At 34.4% G+C, this 11,422-nt stretch overlaps 1 protein-coding gene across 1 annotated transcript in view; it reads right to left on the reverse strand.

The window, feature by feature from the left end:
• Positions 1-8,404, reverse strand: part of LOC146538473 (uncharacterized) — a 33,795-nt gene extending 25,391 nt beyond the window's left edge. The window contains exon 1 of the mRNA XM_085186990.1: positions 8,326-8,404. The gene's annotated coding sequence lies outside the window, so the exon portion shown is untranslated. The remainder of the gene's footprint in view (positions 1-8,325) is intronic.
• Between the last annotated feature and the right edge of the window lie 3,018 nt (positions 8,405-11,422).

Genomic DNA, 11,422 nt, shown 5'->3' on the forward strand with positions numbered 1-11,422 from the left:
ATATCCCTGAGTGAGGTTCGAACCCACAACCTTTGATAAAGCAACTGTAAACAACGACGCTGTTCCACAGCGACATCTACATCGATATCGGTTTTTTCTATTCAATAAAACTACACGTCTACGTTAATAATAATATTTCCTTACAGATCTATGAGTTCTGTTCCTGTCTCTTTAAAAACGAATATTATCAAAACTTTCAATCTATATGATTTCAATTGTGTATTACTTTATTATGTCAATCCTCAAATTACTATTCCGTCAAATGAATTAAATTGATTGCTTGAGTATTTGCTCAAGATCGAATATCTCCGCTTTCCATATAGGGAAATAAAGTGCAATGACTTTGATAACGATTTGTTATTTATAGATTATATTAACAATGATATCAACTCATCTGAAAAATAATATCCTATTTGCCAAGACACTTTTTTGTTACAAGGACCTTATTCTTCGTATGAGGCGAATTATATAAAAAAAGCTTCACGCTGCATCCTCTATCAGGGTAGGCAGAGGGAAACTAGTGCACTCCGTTTCTCATGCTTCACCCAATTTTCGAGACTTCTCGAGAACTCAACACCGTGCTTTGGCGATTAGAGTAGTTAAATGAAAATAAATTATATGTTATAATCCCTTGAGTCAAATCGAACCCATTATCGTACAGTCAGACGCTGTTCTAATGCGTCACCAAGGATACATAGGCAATAGAATATTGTTCTATGAAACTCTTATTACATGGGTATGGAAGATATTTATTGGAATATCTTAATTATTAATTGATATATTTCCCCACATAGTAGAAAAACTAATTTATGTTGTTATTAATGACGTATGTGCAGAAAATTCTTTTACCTTATTTGTGTAATCTCAGTAAACTGCAGTAAGATGAATATAAAACGTTCAAGGAATATAAAAGTTTTCTATACACGTAATGAAAATGTGACTGATCAAAGATATAGAAAAAATATATTATTACTCGATCTTATTATTGTATTACGATCTTATTATTGTAAGAGAAATCAAAACAAAGCAATTTCTTTTATTTTTCTCAGTTTGTCTGTGCGTTTGTGCACTCTAATCTCAGAAATGTGAAACTGATTTAAATGCAGTTTTCACTAACGTATTTTGGTTAACTTTCCTTGTTGTTTAGTCATTTGCTTAATGGTAATATCGGTTATAGAAGGCAATATGCGAATCTTATAAAAGATTTCTCTATTTTTCTCTACGTACCCCATAAATTATGGAATCTAAGAAGTTTTATTTATAAACAATAGAAACGGCTTTAACAGTAAATACAATTTTATGTGTCCAATTGTTTTAATTTTTTCGCTCGGTAAACGAAGTGCAGCGTTGAGTTCCACCACTGAACTTTTTGATTAGTTAGTTTAGTTTTTAATCCTATCTTAATTAATTGCAAAAAAGTTGAAATATAATTGAGTTTATGATTAGAGATTCAGCCACTCTCCAAATATTCTTCTCAGTTAATCAATATTTATAAAAAAAGCTAAAAAATTCTAAAAAATGTAATTCCTGAGATAGATGAATTTTTTTTCTAGTTGTATTTTTAATCGAAGTACTTCTATAGAAAGCCAATTATAAATTTAAATTATAAAATGAAGCGTTCATATACTGTAATGACACGCTCTGTTTATTCGCCTGCTCAATGTAACATCATTATTCTATTGTATATTTAAGGTGCTTGGACAATTGAATGCTTTTTTTTAGCTTCACGCTAAACGCATATTCCTCATATGGGGAAAGGGAACCTAGTGTTAAGTTTCGTACGTTTCGCACTTACCGTGAAAGACTCTCCTTATATATATTTAGCTTTCCTGATACAAAGCCCAATTTTCGAGATATTGCATGTTCAATGGTAGAAATCAACGCCGCGCTATCTCTTTACTCCGTGGAAACCACAACCATCTTAAAATTCATATAATAAATATAAAATATGCATATTAGGTAGACACGGGCTATTCAACACTAAAATATATTTTTCCAATTAGCAGTTCCTGATAAGCACATTCATCCAAACAAACTCTTTATAATAATAGTACAGAAGTAGCGATAATTAGAAAATAGAAAATATATTATTGTCATAACATTAAATAACGGAATGAATCTTAATAAAAAAGTAAACTATCCTCCATTCCCCCTCAACATGGTATCCCTACACTTGTTTGTGACGTACGTTAAGTTTGACTTACAATATAATTTCTGAAAAGCTTTAGATCTTATATTAAAATATTACCTCACGTCGCGTCGAACCCACTAGTACTTCAGTAATAGCGTAGTATATAGAAAATATTAAAAATTGTTTACATACTTATAAATGTATTATGGATATTTATTTTATCAAAATAAGTTTAACAGCTTCAGTAGAGACGATTTAAGATGCCTGTTGAATGGCGGACCTCAACGCCACGGTGTGTCAATCAAAACGGGGAATTTAATATATAAGTTAAATATGTTTTTAGCTTCACGCTGTAGCCCGCATATAGCAGGGTAAGCAGAGGGAACCTGGGAACGTAAAGTTAAGACACTGCTCTCATTAAGACAATTTCGTACCCAAATTTCTGCCGAATTTTGGAGGCATTGCGTGTTGAATGGCGGAACTCAACGCCGCTCAATTTTGTTTTTTAGAAAATAAAATCGGAACTAAATCGCCTTACGAGAATTTCATGATTATAGGTATAAATGTAACTTATAATTGACTAACCTGAGTTGTGGGCATACGTACGCTATTGGTATGAAATGAACTACGAATATAAGTTTGTAATGATTTTTTACATATCGAATAATTTACGCGTTATAACGTAACAAATAAACACACTCACATTAATAATGTTAAAGATTGTTCTACAAGTACCTAAATAACTTCGAATCCCCTACCTTCACCCGTCAACGTAACCCTTCTATTTGCTGTTTAAACGGCTAATCCATTACTGATAATGTTTCACCCCAATTAATATTCAGTGGTCATTTCACGGCGCTTTAGGTTAAACTCTGTTGACATAAGCCGCTTTTAGATGGGTTGGTTTTTTTTTATAATTGGTTATTGTTTCGTATTGAAGTTTGTTGGCAATTAAGTACAATTTTCTTTAGAAATTATCAAGTTTTTTAGGTTCACGGTATATCCGAGGAATTGAGTGCCTTTACACTAGGTTCCCTTTGCCTCTGGTGTACCTGATGGGTGTGAATCTGCCTAATGGGTGTTTACATATACTAAACGTACGACGTACATCAACAGAACTCAACCTTCACTTACCTAATTTTCACACTATTTGCCACCACCACTGACCTACAAGGACAATAAGGAATAGTTTTTTTTAATCAAGTAATTACTACATCACCTATTTGTCCCTCGCCCCATTGCGTAGGTACTACGTAACAATACAAACAACAGGACGCACAGACGCGCGTTAATTTTAAATTGATATTAATTTATAATTAAATTATAAATAAATATTTTTATTTAAGTCTAAGAAAAACTTCTTGACATTGAAAAAAGCAACTGATGAGCAATTGATGAAGAGCCGGCAAGAATGCCGGCTAAAGTATGTCGTGCCGCCATGTAAGCGAGATGATTGTAAGTTTGATTTCCACTCGTGGGAATGATTATATTCAATTTTTTTTCGTTTTCCCCGTTCTGGCAGACAAAAGGCGTTACTGTGACACCTAACTCGCAATATCTCAAAAATTTGGAGGAAAGTAGGGATCGAAGTGACTGAACACTAGTTTCCCTCTACCTCCACCTTCCTATACCGCCACAGGATACAACTTGAAGATATGAAAAGTTGATTACTGTCGTAAGTCTGCGCCGGTTTCCCTCAAAAGCTCAACTAAAGTTTTCACATCAACTAATTTGTCAAAACGAGTTTAGTTTACAAACAAAAAAGTATCGCTGAATCATTGTATGCTACATGTATGTAGTTCTATAAAATTATAATCTACTAGCGACCCAAACGCGGCTTCGGCCTGTAGGGCGAAGGGGAAAGTCTGACCAAGTATTTTTTTTAAAGAAACTGATTTTCCGAAGCTAATTTTATTTGAATAAAGAAATTATTTCATCATCAGCCTGTCGTCGTCCACTGCTGGACATAGGCCTCTCCAATGGCACGCCACTGAGTTCGATCTCCAGCTCTGCATCCAGCTGTTGCCAGCCACTTTGCGAATATCGTCACCCCATCTAGCTGGAGGACGTCCTACATTACGATTGCCGAGGCGTAATTTTCGAGGCATGCCGTGTTCAGTGACGGAACCCAACGCAGCGCTTTGCCTTTTTACCAGAGCGAACAAATGAAAATTGAAACCGAACCCATAACCATGGATTATGCAAACAAAGGCTACCACTGCGTCACAGTGGTGACAACACTTATTGTGTCAGCGTTGAACCAGTGACAATGGACTAATTGAGCAAGGACGGAGGGTCACCGCGGGAGACAATTAGTTGATGAAGTGAATGTTATTATCTTACTAGCGACCCAAACGCGGCTTCGCCTGCTTAAACTTATTATTTTTTATAGAATAATATAAATAATAGAAAATGTTAACATAGATTGTAGCCTACTATCTTTGTGATATGTAGGTATAATCTATATTACTTTTTAACATTTTATTAAAAATTAGTAAATTTATACTAATATTTTATTTAATACGCTATATTGTAATCATTATAAAAATTTCCATAAGGGTTTTGGTTGCTCTGTTCTACAATAATCACGTTCCTTTCATTGCACTGCTCCGGTGCACTTAAAAAAAGATTCTCTCTTAACACTACATTCTCTCCGGCTACTTGAAGATCTATGAAATAATTTATTTACTCGCATTCGAACTGGCTACATTAAAAGTCTTAAGAGATTTAAGCCACAGGGGACTATTAAGTGCATTAATACTTTTACTGTAAATACTATAGTGCTGTCAATTTTTAAAGTGTTCGTCCAACTTTAAGCCGTTTTCTAAAAAAAAGTTTTATATTAATGTTTCGTTAATAAAATAAATTAATTTAATATTATTACATCAGTAGTAACGAGGTCTTTACTTTATTAAGTTTAGATTTTTTTATTTTATTGCTCTAGTACGTCTAGAATTCGAGTGCAAATTGAATTAAAAAGTGCCGTTAAAGCTAATTCTCCTATTCATGCTAGTTGCTATGCTATGAAGCTGAATAAAAAAGAATATAATTTTATATCTTGTATCGAGATCGGCTTGAGGAGGGAACTTCAGTCGCGGTTCTAGTCAGACGCTGTGCGACTGCGTCATATTTATACGACGACGATACGACGATATTTTCACATAAGAAAATAACTACCCACCAAAACAAAATTTAACCCAAAAAAACATATAAAATACAAATAAAAAGAGTATAAAAAGCAGTAGTCCCATCCCTAGCATAAATAAATCCCGAACTCACAAAATCCCGCGGGACTTAAATATTAATTCGCGCATTAGTGTTGTACCTACGTTGGTACCGTTTTGCGAAACACGTAAATAATAGCGGAGGATCAATTACATCACTAGGGGAAACCCCTTCTTTAAATATTTGAATACTTGTACATATTGTCTTGTATGTTCATTCAATGAACGACTTTATTAATGTTAAAATAGCTCAATTCATTCATTCATGGAGATAATTTGTTATCCCCATTCTCTTTAGTAAATTAAAAAAAAATATTTTTTTTTATTTATTGCTTGGGCAGTTGTAGGTTCGATTCCCGCCAGGCTGATTAAGTATATTCTAAGTTAGCCACCACAAAAAGCCTAACTAAAGTTCAAGTTGTTCGAGAATTTTATAGGAAGAAAATGAATGGAATCAATACTTATTGAATCAAATTAAACCATTGACATTGATAATATTTGGATATGAATATTTGAACTAAAACTAATTTCATTTTCCCATTTTATTAGACAAAGCGTGGCGTTGAGATCCGTCCCCAAATCAAAAATCAGACAAAAGTGGACAAAGTGTCTTGTCCTTTCTTCCTATCCTTCAAAATAAACCACTAACGTGAAAAATAAAAGAATTTTGAATATAACAAGGTCCTAAAAAACCTACAGGTCTACCTAGTTAATAAATCGCGCACCCATCCAAAAAGCCTGCGGGCATTATTGTTAAAAATTTTCAAAAATTAATCGGTTATTTGTCCAAAAGATCATCCTATCTACAATATTTACAGAGGGGTACTGCCGTCAGAGGGGGCACAGGGGGTGAGGGAGGGTACAAGGGGGCGTAACCGGAACCGGAAGTGCGCAGATATTGAATAGACGCGTGTTTGTATTTGTTTTTGAAAATTTGATGAAATTTTGTTTGAGCTTCGTGTTTTATAGATATGTATGTATGTACAGACTGATGCGAAATATAGACATGTTAATAATTATTAAAAAAATAAAAATAAAGACTGTAAACGTGACGGTTGTGAGTTCGATTTCCATTCGGTGATATGATTTATTTTCAATTTCCAAATCACTCTGGTAACAAGAAAGTCAAAGCGCGTTGAAAGAAACGAAAGTTGGGTAGAAATTGAGGCACGGAGTGTGTTAACACTAGGTTTCCGAGTTCCCTCCACCTATTCTGCTGTATGCGGGATACCGTGTGAAGCTAAAAAAATGTTAGAGTAACTTTTCTTCCAAATGGACGCTTTTTTGTAAGCATAGGATTTTAGAGTAGGTAGAGAGAATCTAAATGTTAAGATACTTCGTATTGAGAAGCGGAATTTAATATCACACTTTGTGTTCTAGAACGGGAAAATTTATATAATTTATTTATAATCAGTGAAGAATTTGGTGATCTGGCGAGGATCAGGTCCAGAAGTCTGTAATCGTCAACTGTAGTCTATTACTACTATTATCCCAGCGAAATAAAGACGGAAAAATAAAATACTATATTAGATCCTCATCGCCGAGATCCTCACTCGGATTCCTTATTTATCGAGTTTATATGCTGATCATCACAAATAATAATCTATCGACCCAGTCAAATACGCAATCAACTGCCTAATACAAGAAAAATATATCATGAATATTTGATTTTGTAAGAAATTCCGTTATATCGAAGCATAGATTCAAAAATAACAAAACCAAATTGATTATATTATGTTTTAAAATTCAATCAAAATCGTCTCAGCCGCGCCTCAACCGTCGCTATACGTGACTGACATACATAGCAGTTATAACATGAAGTAGTGCTTATACAGGTTCACGCTGTATCCCGCATATAGTATGGTAGGCAGAGGAAACCTAGAGTCAAGAGTCAAGACACTCCGTTCCCGGGAACTGGAACTGCATACTCATGCGGAATTCGGCGCTTCGTCGTATTCCCAAAGCGAGAAATAAATAATTCCTTCTCCCGATAAGTATTAGATTTTTTTTACTTCTGTATTATTTTTTTTTAGGAGTTGAGTTCCGTTAGGTGCTCAACTTGAGCGATGTATGTATAACGGAGAGTTTTAACACTACCTACCTACCTCAAGTTAAAAACAAAATATTCCAAGGTTCAAATCCTGAATACTCTGCGTACCTACTAACGGCGTGTATTTTTTTGGTAAGCCCACCGAATGTTAAGACACTTTGTTTTCCACGCACCGCCATAATTTTGAGACATTGCGTGTTGAATGGTGGAATTAAACGCCGCGCTTTTGTATTGCTATCAGAATATGTACTTAAAATAATTAATTACCTTTGATGGAAATGCAACCCAAAACCATCGCCTGCCGCAGCGCCACGATAGTCCCAATTCTTTTAAAAAAAAATCTATTTTTTTATAATTAAATAAATCCCATACTGATTCGCCTGTGTACGCCACGAATGCAAATCAATTCGAGGGAAGATATTCAATTTTTACACCTGCGATACGATAACTGAATACTAAGTATCTATACTATTATTACAAAGCTGAAGAGTTTGTTTGGTTTAATGCGCTAATCTCAGGAACTACTGGTTGGAATTAAGAAATTCTTTTTATGTGGAAAATCCATTTATGATATGATCGATGATATGAGTGGTGGTGACTAAGGCGAAGCGTTGAGTTCCGCCACTCAATTTTGTTAATAAAAAAATGTGATTTTATATAAAATAAAAAATATTATCAACCTATTTAAAAAGGAAGAGGTGTCCCAACGCAAAGATAACATTAATAGATAATACTATCATCGGTGTATTCAGCACCAGAAAAAACCTAATAAAATTATTTTTATAAAAAAATACCGCATATTGACAATGACTCAAAAAATTTAATGTTAAAAATTAAAAAACAATCAACGACATTATTGATATAATTCGTTAATTGTTTTTAAATGATGTATCTCTATTATAAATGTTTATCTGACTTACCCCGTTAGATAATTGTAAGTGCAATCCAAAATGGCCGCCGCAACAAAATGGCGGATTACAAATTTTTGTTCAATGCACTTATGGGTATCAAGGAGTATCACCTAATTGAATGTGAAAGGGCTTTATTTATAAAATACATTACAACATGTTGTGTTAATAGAGATGAATAAAAAGTCCACCGATAACATTGAGTACATTCAACATTAATTTAAATGTGCATATAGTGAAAAAACAAATGGTTAAATGGTAATTAACAACGATTTAAGAAAGTAAGTACCTAAATAGTAATTATATATCAAAGTCAACCACAAACATAATATTATATGTAAAACAGAACACGATAAATACAAATTTCGTTTTTTAATTAAAAATAAGAAATACTATAGAAAGCAATGGAATATAATATGGAAATCCCATCGAGTGGCAAGCATCGACTGTTAGAATTACTATACGAGTATGCTGTCGAGACGAAGGCAGATGTAAACAACTCCTTACCGGTCCAGTCAACCGCATTCGTCTATAAATAGCCTAAGTACGAATACTTATCTATATATATAAAAGGAGATGTTCCCATTGACTGAGATAAGACGCAGCAGCCCACCGAGCCTTCGTCTCGAGCTTTTTCTAAAATTAAAACTTAGCTTAGCCAGAGCCCTATTTGCCACGATTTTTAGGCTGTTATTTTTTAGGATTTAACCACAAATGTATAGTTTTCAGATTTTTTCCCATTTTCCGCCGAATTTTCGACACATTGCTTGTTAAGTGGAACACAACACCACGTTTTATCTTTTTACCAGAACTAGGAAATGGAATAATGAATTTCCAAAATTGGTAATCGAACCCACAACCATCACGTCGACAGCCAGTTTCATAATATTCAACGCTGGATCAATAAATCAAAAACACATGTTTCGTAAAAGTGACTTCGCAAAATCCCAAGCTAATTCCCTTTGATGTACATTGTATTGATAATGACGCGTCAATCGCTATCAGGACCCCCGCGAAGACACCCAGCCCCCTTTCACCTTCATTTTTTAGGGTTCCGAACTACATTTGAAATAACGGAACTCCTATGGGATCACATTTTTGTTCGTCTGTCTGTAGACTTGGATATATGAAATATCCAGGCCCCTTGAAGCACAGAAAAAAAAATTACTTCTTAGTTAATGCCCTACCCTACCACCCTACACGGCTACCTCTTCCTACCGCGCCTTATGACGAGATACGGAATGAAGTGAGGCTGAAAAAGGGACAACGAAATAAACGAAAAATACAACCGTTTGTCAAAAATACAATCGGTTTTTGAACTAAGCAGAAAGTGTGAACTTATAATAAAAATGAAAAAATCCAAATTATAGGTATATCATGGAAAAAACTATTACAAACTTATATTTGTAGTTAATTTCATACAAAATGCGTGCATATGCCCACATGCTGACCTGCACACTTGACATACAGTCATTAAATTGGTACGGAAACCTCGGTGGACGAGTCCAACTGGAACTTGACCGGTATTTTCTAATCACTATATTATTTCCATCGTTATAGGTAAAGCAATTTTGTTTAGTGGGTTTGTTAGTGTAAGAAATATTTAATAGAGGTCGTTGCGCAGTGGCACGGCGTCTAACTGTAAATGAGACGGTTGCGAATTTGATTTCCGTTCGAGGGAGTGAATTTTTTTCATTTACTCGTTCTAGAAACAAATCAGTCCAGCGTTGAGTTTCACCATTACAAACACAAATGTTGATGAAATGTTTTCAAAATTATCCGAAAAGTTGGGAACGAAGCTTCTTAATGCTTACTGCCCCTCTACTTACCCTGGTATTTACGTTTAAGTGCGAGTCGACTCAACCACCGAGGGTTCCGTATCAATTCCAATATTGTAGGTGAACAGGAAGCACAACTAACAAAAATTAATAAAATTAAGTTTGTGGGCATATGTAATAATTTTGTATCATATGAACTATAAATAAAAAATTGTATTGTTTTTTTGTACAAATTAATTATAAACTTTTCACTTTTCGGATCTTTCCCTTATTTGTATTGTATATTCACACTTCACACAAAATGCAGCAAAAACGACGCATAAATGCATTGTATCTTTTGATTGCGTTGACTTAGATCCTTGATTTGGCTTTTCCTCGCTATTGTAAGAAAGCAAAATGCAGCGTTGAGTTCCACCGCTCAACACTCAATAACTTTAAAATTAGACTGAAAGCGCGGAACTGAGTGTCTTAACACTTGGTTCCCTCTACCTAGCCTGCTACATGCAGGATACATCAGCAGGAATATCTTTTTAAGCTATTTCATCCAAGTCTTAAGTAATATACAAAGCAGCTAAATTAGTCAACCGTCGCATCAAGGGGTCTCCACCATCTTGAGATTCGATTGTAATTCGCTATTTCCCGCCGGATGCTGGGACGCCGAGATGAAATCTTGTTACTATTTTACTTTACTTCGTTATATTTGTGTTTCAAAGTTTATTTTTGTTTTTCATTCAGCTTTTGATAGTAAGCCGGAGGTATGAGATTTGATTTTAGTTATTGAGTGGCCTATCGGTTACAATTTGGTTAGATAATGTTTATGTTTAGGTACTCTACATGTTAAGGACGTGGTGGGATTTTAGTATTTTTTCGGGTAGGCATAAGGAACCTAGTGTAATGGCATTCCGTTCCCAGTAAGAAACTTTCGTTCGCCATTTTCAACAGAATTCGGGAGACACGCACTGCGTAATGACGAAACGACATGCTTTGCCTTGTTAACAGATCAAAGAAATGAAAGTATAAAATGTTTCATTCTCTCGAGTGCGAATCGAACCGCAACTTTCGCGTTTACTGTCAGATCCTTGGGTCACGCTCTCTATTATTATGTAGGTATATTATTATATGCGTATATAATAATATAGTTGCATTTATTATTTTTCTTTAATTTGAATTTAAAGCATTTAAAATATTATTTTCCTATTTTGAATTTCTGTTTATTTGTACATAGATAGAGTTCGATCTTTACATGTTGTTCGATCGATTTTTACATGTTGTTTTATTATTTTTGTGTACTTTCATTGCAATGGCTAGTTAGAGCCCTACAAAATTGAACA

The sequence above is a fragment of the Heliconius melpomene genome, chromosome 6 (genome assembly GCF_056956725.1).
Source record: "Heliconius melpomene rosina isolate 202511_hmr_F chromosome 6, ASM5695672v1, whole genome shotgun sequence".
In the NCBI taxonomy this organism is placed as follows: Eukaryota; Metazoa; Arthropoda; class Insecta; order Lepidoptera; family Nymphalidae; genus Heliconius; species Heliconius melpomene.